This window comes from Olea europaea, unplaced genomic scaffold (genome assembly GCF_002742605.1).
Source record: "Olea europaea var. sylvestris unplaced genomic scaffold, O_europaea_v1 scaffold18, whole genome shotgun sequence".
Lineage (NCBI taxonomy): Eukaryota > Viridiplantae > Streptophyta > Magnoliopsida > Lamiales > Oleaceae > Olea > Olea europaea.
In genome coordinates this window covers 1,584,305-1,601,697 of record NW_019235741.1, presented here as the reverse complement: position 1 = coordinate 1,601,697, position 17,393 = coordinate 1,584,305, and positions in this window count along the sequence as shown.

Below are 17,393 nucleotides of genomic sequence, written 5' to 3'. Positions count from 1 at the left end.
CCAAGCATCAATTCTCAACGGAGTGTTTTTTTTTGAAACATCAAAGGAGTGTATTTTTCAACATGGTTCAAAGCATCAATCAAGGTAGGTAGAGGTGCAAAGTGTTAATTCGTGTTAAGTTATAAGTTTCTAGCAAATGAAGATTTATGTTAATGTTTGTATGTGTAATGGTACCTCCGGTATGGCATACACCTCCATGTCTAATGGTATCTCTGGGTACGGCATGTACTTCCAGTCGAGGCATCGTGTTAAGTCATGACTCTACGTGTTTGGGATTCTACCAAAAATTCTACTATGAAAAGGTTTTTAAAGTTACAGCTTTGAAATGTATAGCTTGATCACGAATGTACCAATGATATCTACTGAGTTTTTTTAACTCACGGGTTTAACCCCTTCTCTATAGATTGATATAATTCTACCTTGGGCCTGGATGATAAAAAAGATGGAGAGTGGTGCAACGAGCCCATGGAAAACCCGGTGAACAAGTTATTTAGATTTATTTTTGTAGACTTATTTCTTTAAAGTATTTGAATAACGCTGAACGTTTTCAATGTCATTTAAGATCCATTTTTGACATAGGAAACATTTGATTTGGAAAATGATATCTAAATAAAAGTTGTAGCTCTTTGAGTTACCTTTCCAACGCACTTTGAATTACCTCAATCGAATATCGGGAGAAGAAATTATGATAGAAACATTGAAGGCTGTGCAGTGTCAATCGGACTACAACAGTCAACCGAAACTGCTTGAAATGAAAATTCTCGTTTTTCTCTAGAATTTAAATATTTATTTTCATCAATTATTTTCTCAAAGGGCTACCCACGTTTCTAGCAATAAAAACCCCCACTAAATTGAAACATTTAACCTCAAACTTAAATGGCACCCATGTTTTCTCTCTTAAATGAAATTTGACCCTTCATTTACTTTAAGTTATGGGATATTTACCTATAAATAGAGACCTCATTTTACACATTTTTTCTCACACCAAAAGCAAGAGCTTTTACATACTAAAGAAAGAGTTTCCAAGAGAAAAAAAGAGAGGGAGGAAAACTATTTTTCCTAGAAGTTTAAGAAGTGTTTTCAAGCATCAATTCTCAACGGTTTTCAAACATCCAAGGAGTGCATTTCTTTCAACGTTCAAGTTTCATCGAAGTTTTCAATCCAAGTTTTCAAAGTTTCAAAAGCATCAAGAAAGGTAGGTAGAGGTGCAATGTATTTAATCGCGTTAAGTTATAAGTTTCGATTCATGTTAATGTTTGTATGTCAAATGGTACTCCGTTATGGCATATCTCTCTATGTTAATGGTTGTATGTCAAATGGTACTCTGGTACGGCATACCCGTCTATGCTGAAGAAATGTTCATATGTCAAATGGTGCCCTCGGGTACAGCATACCCCTTCATGTCAAATGGTACCTCCGGGTACGGCATGTATGAAAAGTTATAAAGTTAATGTTTTGAAATGTATAGCTTGATCACAAATGCACCTATGACAACTATTGAGTTTTTCAACTCACGGGTTTAATCACATCTCTATAGATTGAAGGAATTCTACCTCGGGCATGGATGGAGGAGAAGATGGAGAGTGATGCAACGAGCCCATGGAAATCCGATGAATAAGTGATTTGGATTTATTTTTATAAAATGTTTTCCAATGTTATTTCTTTAAAGTTTTGAATAACGCAGAATGCGAGAACAAGTTATGTTTTCTTCAAATAAATTACATTTTGTTGTTTTGAAAAATGATTCAGTGTTTTTCTATAAAGTATTTGAAGTATTGTTATTTAAATTATTATCCAAAGATGTAAGCTTCCGCTAAAACGTTTACACTTGTTACTAAACCACCGGTTAAGCTAAGTAAAGTAAGTAGCGTTCCGGTCCACTAGGGGTCGGGGCGTTACAGTGTGGTATCAGAGCAAGGTTTAGCCGGTTCTGTTAACCAAGTATATTTTTCTTTTTTTAAACAAAAGGAAAATGAAAAGTTTAAGATACTCAATGGCATCGTCCATCCATCCATCAATCTCATCCTATGGCCCAGGTATGTTCATGTTTAAAGTTAATGATTATATTTATGTTAGATGCTTTGATATGATTTAGAGATGTGTTATTTAAAGATATGTAATGGACTTGGGCAAAAGCTAAGGGCTTAAAGGGAATTGCAAGATATGAAAGTTTAAATATTTGCATGTTTTCTTAAAGCAAAGAAAAAGTATGATGTATGTGAAAATGCAACAGATATGACTCGTAGAATGGCTAGGGCATATAGAGAAGCATTGAACCGTAGAATTGCTATTCATTCCTATGAAAACTATGTAACTAATCCGACCTGACCGCTTAGCGAACATGTGTATGACATCTATGAGAGATGCATGATAGCGGTTAATGCTGGTATGGAGATCATGCACATTGAGGCCATAAATAACCTCATACACTCCCTCCCACCTCAATGGGGAGATATGGGAGTCACGGTTAGGGATGAAATGTTAGAAGGCAACCCAAACCTGTTCGAGCTTGAGAGGTATTGCCATGCCCTGATTGATTTGTGGGATGATGTAGTCCATGAGGAGCCTGAGGAGGAACCTTTGGCTAAGGAAGAAGATCCCGAAGAAAAACCCGAGGATGATTTAGAGAATGATCCTGAGCCTGAGCCACAGGTTGAGATGGACATAGAGTCCGGACTTGAGGCGAAAGACTCCTCCGAAGACGAAGCTCCACCAAAGAAGATCCGTAGAACTTATAGGGATTAGATTTAAATCCTTGTAATAGCTTCCCTTATGTCAAGAAATAAAATACTATCTTCTTTGTTAGAATTCGAAGTATGAAACTAAAAAGAACCATACATTTTGTCTAAAGGAAAATGGCCCGCGCAAACCAAACCAACTTGATAAGTCGGAAGGTACATTAGAGCTTAGCATTCCTTTAGGCAACCCTCTGAGTACTGATAGAATAACCAAATCATTAAGTATTGAAGTTGAGGGAAAACCAATAGAAGGGAACCTATACATGATAGAAATGAAGGATTTTGATGTAATACTAGGCATGGATTGGTTAGGTTGTAATTATGCCACCATCCAATGTAAGGAAATGGAAGTATCATTTCAGAAACCAGGAGAGGAACCATTTTCGTTCCTTGGAATGAAGACGAAACCCCTTATTCGACTAGTATCGGCTTTACAAGCTGAGAAGATGTTAAGAAAAGAAACATGTCAAGGATATCTAGTAAGTATCTCAGGAGGGAAACAAGAGACGATAAGGGTTGAAGATGTACTAGTAGTACGGGAATTCGTAGATGTGTTTCCAGAAGATCTATCTGGTATTCCACCTGATAGACAAGTGGAATTCACCATAGACCTAATTCTCGGGGCGACACCAGTATCTAAGGCCCCATACCAAATGGCCCTAAAGGAACTACGAGAATTAAAGAAGCAGTTGCAAGAACTCCTAGATATGGGCTTCATACGACCAAGCGTATCTCCATGGGGTGTGCCGGTGTTGTTTGTAAAGAAGAAAGATGGAAGCATGAGGATGTGCATCGATTATAGGGAGATAAATCGATTAACCATCAAGAATAAGTACCCACTCCCGAGGATCAAGGATCTGTTAGATCAACTGAAAGGAGCTAAGGTATTTTCCAAGATCGACTTACGATCGGGATACAATCAACTGAAAGTAGAGACAAAGGATATACCTAAGATAGCTTTTAGAACTTGATATGGACACTACGAGTTTATGGTGATGCCGTTTGGGCTAACCAATGCACCTGCAGTGTTCATGGACCTGATGAATCGATTGTTTCATCAATACTTGGATAACTTTGTCATAGTCTTCATCGATGACATTCTGATGTATTCTAAGAGTAAGAAGCAACATGAAGAGCACTTGAGAATAGCCTTAGAGGTATTATGCAAGGAGAAGCTGTATGCCAAATTCAAGAAGTGCGAGTTTTGGCTTGAACGAGTTGGATTTCTTGGACATGTAGTTACTATCCAAGGGATTGAAGTAGATCCAGCAAAACTAGAAGCAGTAACCAACTGGAAAGCACCAACAAATGCTGGCGAAGTATGGAGTTTTCTAGGATTGGCTGGATATTATAGGAGATCCATAGAAGGATTCTCCAAAATAGCTGGACCAAAGACGCAGCTTACAAGGAAGGGAGTAAAATTCCAATGGACGGAAAAATGCGAACAAAGTTTCCAAGAACTTAAGCAAAAGTTGATATCAGCACCTGTATTAACAATACCTAAACATACAAAAGGGTTTGTTATATACAGCGATGCATCCAAGCGAGGATTGGGATGTGTACTAATGCAGAATGGAAAAGTGTAGCCTATGCTTCAAGACAATTGAAGAAACATGAACAGAACTACTCGACGCATGATTTAGAACTTGCAGCGGTAGTACACGCTTTGAAGATATGGCGACACTACTTGTATGGACGGAAGTGTGATATCTACACAGATCACAAAAGTCTCAAGTATTTCTTCACACAGAAGGAATTGAATAAGCAACAAAGATGATGGTTGGAATTGGTGAACGATTACGACTGCACTATTCACTACCATCTGGGTAAGGCTAATGTTGTGGCCGACGCTCTAAGTAGAAAATCAATGTGACAATTGATGTCACTACCCACCTCTCAAGTGGAGTTAGTCAAGGACTTGGAAAAATTACAGATCGAAGTGGTTACCACACCAGGACAAGTCACTGCTCGTCTAGCAGCTTTAATAATTCGAAATAATTTAAATTTCAAATTGATACTTGACAAGTCACTGCTCGTTTGGACAATTTAAATTTCAAACAATTTTCCCATGCAATTGATACTTGACAACAATGCAAGTGTCAAACAACGTGTCAAAAATTAATGTACAAATAGCAAAGTTCAATCGATAAGAAACTTGCTACATGTACATTATGGTGTACATTTTAGATTACACTTTGCCACGTGACATTACCCTGTTGGCCAGTTTAAATTTCAAACAGTTTTCCCATCCAATTGATACTTAACAACAATCCAAGTGTCAAACAACGTGTCAAAAATCAGTGTACAAATAACAAAGTTCTATCGGTAAGGACCTTGCGACATGTACACTATGTTGTACACTATAGTATACACTTTGCCACGTGACATTATCCAGTTGGACAATTTAAATTTCAAACAGTTTTCCAATCCAATTGACACTTGACAACAATGCAAGTGTCAAACAACGTGTAAAAAATCAGTGTACAAATAGCAAAGTTCAATCGGTAAGAACCATGCGACATGTACACTTTAGTTTACACTTTTCCACGTGACATTACCCTATTGGACAGTTTGAATTTCAAACAGTTTTCCCATCAATTAACACTTGACAACAACGCAAGTGTCAAACAACGTGTCCAAAATCAGTGTACAAAAAGCAATGTTCAATCGATAAGGACCATGCTACATGTACAATATGGTATACACTTTAGTTTATACTTCGCCACGTGACATTACCCGATTGGACATTTTATATTTCAAACACTTTTCCCATTCAATTGACACTTGACAACAATGCAAGTGTCAAACAATGTGTCAAAAATCTGTGTACAAATAGCTAAGTTTAATCGGTAAGAACCTTTCTACATGTACACTATGGCAGACACTTTAGTTTAAACTTTGCCATGTGACATTACCCGGTTGGGCAGTTTAAATTTGAAACAGTTTTCTCATCCAGCTGACACTTGACAACAATGCAAGTGTCAACCAACGTGTAAAAAATCAGTGTAAAAATAGCAAAGTTCAATCGGTAAGGGCCTTGTGACATGTACACTTTATTTTACACTTTACCACGTGACATTACCCAGTTAGACAGTTTAAATTTCAAATAATTTTCCCATCCAATTGACACTTAACAACAATGCAAATGTCAAACAATGTGTCCAAAATCAGTGTACAAATAGCAATGTTCAGCCGGTTAGAACCTTGCTACATGTACACTATGGTAGACACTTTATTTTACACTTTGCCACGTGACATTATCTTGTTGGATAGTTTAAATTTCAAACAGTTTTTCCATCCCGTTGACACTTAACAACAATACAAGTGTCAAATAACGTGTCTAAAATCAGTGTACAAATAGCAAAGTTCAACCGGTTAGAACCTTGCTACATGTACACTATGGTAAACACTTTAGTTTACACTTTGCCACGTTACATTATCCCGTTCGACATTTTAAAATTCAAACAGTTTTCCCATCTAATTGACACTTGAAACAAATGTAAGCATCAACCAACGTGTCAAAAATCAGTGTACAAATAGCAAAGTTCAATTGGAAAGAACCTTGGTACATGTACACTATGTTGAACACTTTGGTTTACACATTGCTTCGTGACATTACCCTGTTTGATAGTTTAAATTTCAAACAGTTTTTCCATGCAATAGAAACTTTACAATACTGGAAGTGTCAAACGTGTCAAAAATCAGTGTACAAATACCAAAGTTCAATCGGTAAGGACCTTGCTACTTGTACACTATGGTGTACACTTTAGTTTACACTTTGCCACGTGACATTACACTACTGGACAGTTTAAATTTCAAATAGTTTTCCCATCCAATTGACACTTGACTACAATGCAAGTGTCTAACAACAGGTTAAAAATCAGTGTGCAAATAGCAAAGTTCAATTGGTATGAACCTTGCTACAAGTACACTTTAGTTTACACTTTTCCATGTGACATTACCCTATTGAAAAATTTAAATTTCAAACAGTTTTTCCATCCAATTGACACTTGACAACAATGCAAGTTTCAAACAATGTGTCAAAAATCAGTGTACAAATAGCAAAGTTCAATTGGTAAGAATCTTGCTACATGTACACTTTAGTTTACACTTTGCCACGTGACATTGCCCTATTGGGCAGTTTAAATTTCAAATAGTTTTTCCATCCAATTGACACTTGAAAACAATGCAAGTGTCACACAATGTGTTAAAAATCAATGTACAAATAGCAAAGTTCAATAGGTAAGAACCTTGCAACATGTACACTATGGTATGCACTTTAGTTTACACTTAGCCACATGACATTACCTTGCTGGACAATTTAAATTTCAAACAATTATTCCATCCAATTGACACTTGTCAACAATGCAAGTGTTAAACAACGTGTGAAAAATCATTGTACAAATCGCAAAGTTCAATCGGTAAGAAACATGCTACATGTACACTATGGTTTACACTTTAGTTTACACTTTGTCACGTCACATTACCCTATTGGACGGTTTAAATTTTTAACAGTTTTCCTATCCAATTGACACTTGACAACAATGTAAATGTCAAACAATGTGTCAAAAATCAGTGTACAAATAGCAAAGTTTAATCGGTAAAAACCTTGCTACATGTCCACTATGGCGTGCACACTTTAGTTTACACTTTGTCATGTGATATTACCCTCTTGGACAATTTAAATTTCAAACAATTTTCTGATCCAATTGACACTTGACAACAATGTAAGTCTCAAACAACGTTTAAAAAATCCGTGTGAAAATAGCGATGTTCAATCGGTAAGAAACCTGCTACATGGACACTATGGTGTACACTTTAGTTTAAACTTTGCCACGTGACATTACCTTGTTGGACAGTTTAAATTTCAAACAGTTTTCCCATGCAATTGAAACTTTACAACAATGCAAGTGTCGAACAACGTGCCGAAAATCAGTGTACAAATAGCAAAGTTCAACCGGTAAGAACCTTGCTACATACACACTACGGTGTACACTTTAATTTACACTTTTTCACGTGACATTACCCTGTTGGATAGTTTAAATTTCAAACATTTTTCCCACCTACTTGACACTTGACAGCAATGCAATTGTCAAACAACGTGTCCAAAATCAGTGTACAAATAACAAAGTTCAATCGGTAAAAACTTTGTTTTATATACCATATGGTGTACACTTTAGTTTTCACTTTGCTAAGTGATACTACCCCGTTGGACATTTTAAATTTTAAACAGTTTTTTCATCGAATTGACACTTAACAACAATGCAAGTGTCAAACAACGTGTCAAAAATCAGTGTGCAAATTGCAACGTTCAATCAATAAGAACCTTGCTACATGTACACTTTAGTTTACACTTTACCACATGACATTACCCTGCTGGATAGCTTAAATTTCAAATAGTTTCCTCATCCAATTGACATTTGACAATAATGCAAGTGTCAAACAATGTGTCCAAAATCAATGTACAAATAGTAAAGTTCAATTGGTAAGAACCTTGCTACATGTACACTATAGCGTATACTTTAGTTTACACATTGTCACGTGGCATTACCCTGTTAATTAGTGTACAAATAGGAAAGTTTCAACGGTAAGGACCTTGTTACATGTACACTATGGTGTACACTTTAGTTTAGACTTTGCCACGTGACATTACCATATTAAATAGTTTAAATTTCAAATAGTTTTTCCATCCAATTGGCACTTGACAACAATGTAAGTGTCAAACAACATGTCCAAAATCAGTGTATACATAGCAAAGTTCAATTGGTAAGAACCTTGCTATATGTACACTATGGTTTACACTTTAGTTTACATTTTGTCACGTGACATTACCCTATTAGACAATTTAAATTTCAAACATTTTTCCCATCCAATTGACACTTGACAACAATGCAAGTATCAAACAATGTGTCCGAAATCAGTGCACAAATAGCAAAGTTCAATCGGTAAAAACTTTGCTACATATACAGTATGGTGTACACTTTAGTTTTCACTTTTCCAAGTGACACTACCTTGTTGGATAGTTTAAATTTCAAATAGTTTTCTCATCCAGTTGACACTTGACAACAACGCAAGTGTCAAACAACACGTCAAAAATCAGTGTACAAATCGTAAAGTTCAATCAGTAAGAACCTTGCTACGTGTACACTTTAGTTTACATTTTGTCACGTGACATTACCCTGTTGGACAGTTTAAATTTCAAACAGTTTTCCCATCCAATTGACACTTGACAACAATACAAGTGTCAAATAACATGTCCAAAATTAATGTACAAATAGGAAAGTTCAATGGTAAGAACCTTGCTACATGTACACTATGGCGTACACTTTAGTTTACACTTTGCCACGTGACATTACCCTGTTGGACAATTCGCAAGTGTTAAACAACGTGTTAAAAATTAGTGTACACATAGTAAAGTTCAATCGGTAAGGATCTTGCTACATGTACACTATGGCGTACACTTTAGTTTACACTTTGCCACGTGACATTACCCTGTTGGACAGTTTATATTTCAAATAGTTTTCCCATCCAATTGAGACTTGACAACAACATAACTGTCAAACAACGTGTTAAAAATTAGTGTACACATAGTAAAGTTCAATCGGTAAGGATCTTGCTACATGTACACTATGGTGTACACTTTAGTTTACACTTTGCCATGTGACATTACCCTGTTGGACAATTCAAATTTCAAAAAATTTTCCCATTCAATTGACACTTGACAACAATGCAAGTGTTAAACAACGTGTTAAAAATCAATGTACAAATAGCAATGTTCAATCGGTAAGAACCCTGTGACATGTACACTATGGTGTACTCTTTAGTTTACATTTTGTCACGTGACATTATCCTGCTAGACAATTTGAATTCCTAACAATTTTCCCATCCAAATGATAGATGACAATAATGCATGTCTCAAACAGCGTGTCAAAAATTAGTGTACAAATAGCAAAGTTAAATCGGTAAGTAACTTGCTACGTTTACACTATGGAGTACACTTTAGTTTACACTTTGTCACGTGACATTGCCTTGTTAGACAGTATAAATTTCAAACAATTTTTCCATCCAGTTGATGCTTGACAACAATGCAAGTGTCAAACAATGCATCAAAAATCAATGTATAAATAGAAAAGTTCAATTGGTAAGAACCTTGCGACATGCACACTATGGCGTACACTTTAGTTTACACTTTGCCACGTGACATTACCCTGCTGGACAATTTAAATTTCAAACAATTATCTCATCCAATTGACACTTGAAAACAATGCAAGTGTTAAACAATGTGTCAAAAATCAATGTACAAATAACAAAGTTCAATCGGAAAGAAACTTGCTACATGCACACTAAGTTGTACACTTCAGTTTACACTTTGTCACATGACATTACCCTGTTTGATAGTTTAAATTTCAAACAGTTTCACATCCAATTGACACTTGACAAAAATGCAAGTGCCAAATAACGTGTCCAAAATCAGTGTACAAATAGCAAAGTTCGATTGTTAGGAACTTTGCTACATGTATAATATAGTGTACACTTTAGTTTATACTTTGCCGCGTGACACTACTTGTTGGACAGTTTAAATTTCAAACAATTTTCCTATCAAATTGACACTTGACAAAAACGCGAGTGTCAAACAATGAGTCAAAAATCAATGTACGAATAGCAAAGTTCAATCGGTAAGAACCTTGCTACATGTACACTTTAGTTTACACTTTAACACGTGACTTTATCCTGTTGGACAGTTTAAATTTCAAACAGTTTTTCCTTCCAATTGAAACTTGCATTGTTCCAATCCAATTGACACTTGACAACAATGCAAGTGTCAAGCAACATGTCCTAAATCAATGTACAAATAGCAAAGTTCAATCGTTAAGAACCTTGCTACATGTACACTATGGCGAACACTTTAGTTTACACTTTACCACGTGATATTACCCTGTTGGACAAGTTAAATTTCAAACAGTTTTCCCATCCAATTTACACTTGATAACAATGCAAGTGTCAAATAACGTGTCGAAAATCTGTGTACAAATAGCAAAGTTCAATCGGTAAGGACCTTATTACATGTACACTATGGTGAACACTTTAGTTTACACTTTGCCACGTGACATTATCCTTTTGGACAGTTTAAATTTCAAAGAGTTTTCCCATCCAATTAATACTTGACAACAATGCAAGTGTCAAACAACGTGTCAAAAATCAGTGTACAAATAGCAAACTTCAATCGGTAAGAAACTTGCAACATGGATACTATGGTGTACACTTTAGTTTACACTTTGCCACGCGATATTACCCTGTCGGATAGTTTAAATTACAAACAGTTTTTCCATCTAATTGACACTTGACAATAATGCAAGTGTCAAACAACGTGTCAAAAATCAGTGTACAAATAGCAAATTTCAATCGGTAAGGACCTTACTACATGTACACTATGATGTACACTTTAGTTTACACTTTTCCACATGACATTACCCTATTGGACAGTTTAAATTTCAAACAGTTTTCCCTTCCAATTGACACATGACAATGATGCAAGTGTCAAGCAACGTGTCGAAAATCAGTGTACAAATAGCAAAATTCAATCAGTAAGGACCTTGCTACATGTACACTATAGAGTACACTTTAGTTTACACTTTGCCACGTGACATCATCTTGTAAGACAATTTAAATTTCAAACAATTTTCCCATGCTATTGACACTTGACAACAATGTAAGTGTCAAACGACGTGTCAAAAATCAGTGTAAAAATAGCAGAGTTTAATCGGTAAAAAACTTGCTACATGTACACTATGGTGTGCACTTTAGTTTGCACTTTGTCACGTGATATTGCCCTGTTGAACAGTATAAATTTCAAACAATTTTTCCATCTAGTTGACACTTGACAACAATACAAGTGTCAAACAATGTGTCAAAAATCAATATACAAATAGCAAAGTTCAATCGATAAGACCCTTGCGACATGTACACTACGGCGTACACTTTAGTTTACACTTTACCACGTGACATTACCCTGCTAGACAGTTTAAATTTCAAACAATTTTCCCATGCAATTGACACTTGTCAACAATGCAAATATCAAACAATGTGTCAAAAATCAATGTACAAATAGCAAAGTTCAATTGGCAATAACCTTGCGACATGTACACTATGGTGTACACTTTAGTTTACACTTTGCCACGTGACATTACCCTGCTTGAAAATTTAAATTTCAAACAATTTTCCCATGTAGTTGACACTTGACGACAGTGCAAGTGTCAAACAACGTGTCAAAAATCAGTGTACGAATAGCAAAGTTTAATCGGTAAGAAACTTGCTACATGTACATTATGGTGTATATTTTAGTTTTCACCTTGTCACGTGACACTACCCTATTGGGCAGTTTAAATTTCAAATAGTTTTTCCATCCATTTGACACTTGACAACAATACGAGTGTCAAAAAATGTGACAAAAATCAGTGTACAAATAACAAAGTTCAATCGGTAAGAACCTTGTTACATGTACACTATGGTGTACACACTTTAGTTTATGCTTCGCCACGTGACATTACCCTGCTGGACTATTTAAATTTCAAAAACTTTTCCCATCCAATTGACACTTGACAACAATGCAAATATCAAACAACGCTTCAAAAATCTGTACAAATAGCAAAGTTCAAACGGTAAGAACCTTGCGACATGTACACTATGGTGTACATTTTAATTTACACATTGCCACGTGACATTAACCTGTTGGACAATTTAAATTTTAAACAGTTTTCCCATCCAATTGACACTTGACAACAATGCAAGTGTCAAACATCGTGTCAAAAATTAGTGTACAAATAGCAAAGTACAATCGATAAGGACCTTACTACATGTACACTATGGTGTACACTTTAGTTTACACTTTACCACGTGACATTACCCTGTTGGACAGTTAAAATTTTAAATAGTTTTCCCATCCAATTGACACTTGACAATAATGCAAGTGTTAAACAACGTGTCAAAAATCAGTTTACAAATAGCAAAGTTCAACCGGTATGAACCTTGCTAAATGTACACTTCAGTTTGCACTTTACAGCATGACATGACCCTGTTGGACAGTTTAAATTTCAAACACTTTTCTCATCCAATTGACACTTGAAAACAATACAAGTGTCAAACAACGTGTCCAAAATCAGTGTACAAATTGCAAAGTTCAGTCGATAAGAAACTTGCTATATGTACACTATGATGCACACTTTAGTTTACATTTTATCACGTGATATTACCCTGTTAGACAGTTTAAATTTCTAATAGTTTTCCAATCCAATTGACACTTGACAACAATGCGAGTGTCAAATAATGTTTCAAAAAATAGTGTACAAATAGTAAAGTTCAATCGGTAAAAACCTTGTTACATGTACATTATGGTGTACACACTTTAGTTTACACTTTGCAATGTGACATTACCTTGCTAGACAGTTAAAATTTTAAACAATTTTCTCATCCAATTGACACTTGACAACAATACAAGTGTCAAACAACATGTCAAAAATCAGTGTACAAATAGCAAAGTTCAATTGGTAAGAATCTTGTGACATGTACACTATGGTGTACACTTTAGTTTACACTTTGCCACGTGATATTAACCTGTTGGATAGTATAAGTTTCTAACAGTTTTCCCATCCAATTGACAATTGACAACTACGCAATTGTCAAATAATGTTTCAAAAATCAGTATACAAATAGCAAAGTTCAATCGGTATGAACCTTGCTACAAGTATACTTTAGTTTCCACTATACGACGTGACATTACCCTGTTGGACAATTTAAATTTCAAACCATTTTCCAATTCAATTGTCACTTGACAACAACGTAGGTGTCAAACAAAGTGCCAAAAATTAATGTACAAATAGAGAAGTTCAATCGGTGAAGACCTTGCTACATGTATACTATGGGGTACACTTTAGTTTGCACTTTGCAACGTGACATTAAGCTGTTGGACAGTTTAAATTTCAAACAGTTTTCCCATCCAATTGACACTTGACAACAATACATGTGTCAAACAGTGTGTCGAAAATCAGTGTACATATAGCAAAGATCAATCGGTAAGGATCTTGCTACAAGGACACTATTGTGTACACTTTAGTTTACACTTTGCCACGTGACATTACCCTGTTGGACAATTTAAATTTCAAACAATTTTCCCATCCAATTGACACTTGACAACAATGCAAGTATCAAACAACGTGTTGAAAATCAGTGAACAAATAGCAAATTTCAATCGGTAAGAACCTTGCTACAAGTACACTTTAGTTTACACTTTACGACGTGACATTACCCTGTTGGACAATTTAAATTTCAAACAATTTTCCCATCCAATTGACACTTGACAACAATGCAAGTATCAAACAACGTGTTGAAAATCAGTGAACAAATAGCAAATTTCAATCGGTAAGAACCTTGCTACAAGTACACTTTAGTTTACACTTTACGACGTGACATTACCCTGTTGGCTAGTTTAAATTTCAAACAGTTTTCCTATCCAATTGTCACCTGACAACAATGCATGTGTCAAACAACATGTCAAATATCAGTGCACAAATAGTAAAGTTCAATCGGTAAGAACCTTGGTACATGTACACTTTAGTTTACACTTTGCCACGTTACACTACCTAGTGGACAATTTAAATTTCAAACAATTTTTCCATCCAATTGACACTTGACAACATTGCAGGTGCTAAACAACGTGTCAAAAATCAGTGTACAAATAGCAAAGTTCAATCAGCATAAACCTTGCTAGACTTACACGATGGTGTATGCTTTAGTTTACATTTTTCCACGTGACATTACCCTGTCGGATAGTTTAAATTTCAAATAATTTTCCCATTCAATTGATTCTTGACAAAAATGCAAGCGTTAAACAATGTGTCAAAAATCAATGTACAAATAGCGAAGTTCAATCGGTAAGAACTCTGCGATATGTACACCATGGTGTACACTATAGTTTACACTTTGCCATATGATATTACCCCGCTAGACAATTTAAATTTCAAAAAATTTTCCCATCCAATTGACACTTGACAACAATGCAAGTAACAAACAACGTGTCAAAAATCAGTGTACAAATAGCAAAGTTCAATCGGTAAGGACCAATGCAAGTGTCAAACAATGTGTCAAAAATTAGTGTACAAATAGTAAAGTTCAATCGGTAAGAACCTTGTTATATGTACATTATGATGTTTACACTTTAGTTCACACTTTGCAACGTGACATTACCCTGATGGACAATTTAAATTTCAAACAATTTTTCCATCTAATTGTCACTTGACAACAATGCAAGTGTCAAACAACGTGTCAAAAATCAGTGTACAAATAGCAGCAAAGTTCAATCGGTATGAACCTTGCTACACTTACACGATGGTGTACACTTTGGTTTACACTTTGCCACGTGACATTATCCTGTTGAACATTTTACATTTCAAACAATTTTCCCATCTAATTGATTCTTGACAAAAATGCAGGTGTCAAACAATGTGTCAAAAATCAATGTACAAATAGCAAAGTTCAATCAGTAAGAACTCTGCGATATGTGCACCATGGTGTACACTATAGTTTACACTTTGCCATGTGACATTACCCTGTTAGACAATTTAAATTTCAAACAATTTTCTCATCCAATTGACACTTAACAACAATGCAAGTGTCAAACAACGTGTCAAAAATCAGTGTACAAATAGCAAAGTTCAATCGGTAAGGACAAGTGTGAGTGTCAAACAATGTGTCAAAAATTAGCGTACAAATAGTGAAGTTCAATCGGTGAGGACCTTGTTACATGTATAATATGGTGTACACTTTAGTTTACATTTTGTAATGTGACATTAAGCTGTTGGACAATTTAAATTTCAACCAGTTTTCCCATCCATTTGACACTTGACAACTACGAAAGTGTCAAACAATGTTTCAAAAATCAGTGTACAAATAGCAAAGTTCAATCGGTATGAACCTTGCTACAAGTACACTTTAGTTTACACTTTACAAAGTCACATTACCCTATTGGACAGTTTAAATATCAAACAGTTTTCCCTTCCAATTGACACTTGTCAACAATGTATGTGTCAAACAACGTGTCAAAAATTAGTGTACAAATAGCAAAGTTCAATCGGTAAGAACATTGCTACAAGTACACTATGTTGTACATTTTAGTTTACACTTTGTCACGTGATACTGCCTTGTTGGATAGCTTAAATTTCAAATAGTTTTTCCATCCAATTGACACTTGACAACAATGCAAGTGCCATACAATGTGTCAAAAATCAGTGTACAAATAGCAAAATTCAATCGGTATGAACCCTACTATATGTACAATTTAGTTTATACTTTAACACGTGACATTATCCTGTTGGACAATTTAACTTTCAAATAGTTTTCCTAACCAATTGACACTTGAAAATAGTGCATGTTTCAAAGCAACGTGTCAAAAATCAGTATATAAAATGCAAAGTTCAATCGGTAAGAACCTTGTTACATGTACACTATAGAGTACACTTTAGTTTACACTTTGCCACGTGACATTACTTCACTGGACAATTTAAATTTAAAACATTTTCCCGTCCAATTGACACTCGACAACAATGCAAGTGTCAAACAATGTGTCAAAAATCAATGCACAGTTAGCAAAGTTTAATCGGTAAGAACCTTGCGACATGTACACTATGGTGTACACTTTAGTTTACACTTTGCCACGTGACATTACCCTACTGGATAATTTAAATTTCAAATAATTTTCCCATCCAATTGACACTTGACAACAATGCAAGTGTCAAACAATGTGTCAAAAATCAATGTACAAATAGCAATGTTCAATCGGTAAGAACCTTGCGACATGTACACTAAGGTGTACACTTTAGTTTATACTTTACCACACGACATTACCCTGCTGGACAATTTAAATTTCAAACAATTTTCCCATCCAATTCACACTTGATAATAATATAAGTGTCAAACAATGTGTCAAAAATCAGTATACAAATAGCAAAGTAAAATCGGTAAGAACCTTGCGACATGTACACTATGGTGTACACTTTCTACACTTTGCCACATGACATTACCTTGTTGCACCATTTAAATTTCAAATATCTTTCCCTTCCAATTGACACTTGACAACAATGCAAGTGGTAAATAACGTGTCAAAAATCAATGTACAAATACCAAGGTTCAATCGGTAAGAACTTTGCTATATGTACACTATGGTGTACACTTTAGTTTACACTTTGCCACGTGACATTACCCTGTTGGATAATTTAAATTTCAAAAAGTTTTCTCATCTAATTGACACTTGAAAACAATGCAAATGTCAAAGAACGTGTTAAAAATCAGTGTACAAATAGCAAAGTTCAATCGGTAAGGACCTTGCTACATGGACACTACGGTGTACACTTTAGTTTACACTTTGCCACGTGATACTACCTCGTTGGATAGTTTTAATTTCAAACAACTTTCCCATCCAATTGACACTTGACAACAATGCAAGTGTCAAACAACATATCGAAAATTAGTGTACAAAAAGTAATGTTCAGCCGGTAAGGACCATGCTACATGTACACTATGGTGTACACTTTAGTTTACACTTTGCCAGGTGACATTACCCTGTTGAACCATTTAAATTTCATACAGTTTTCCCATCCAATTGAC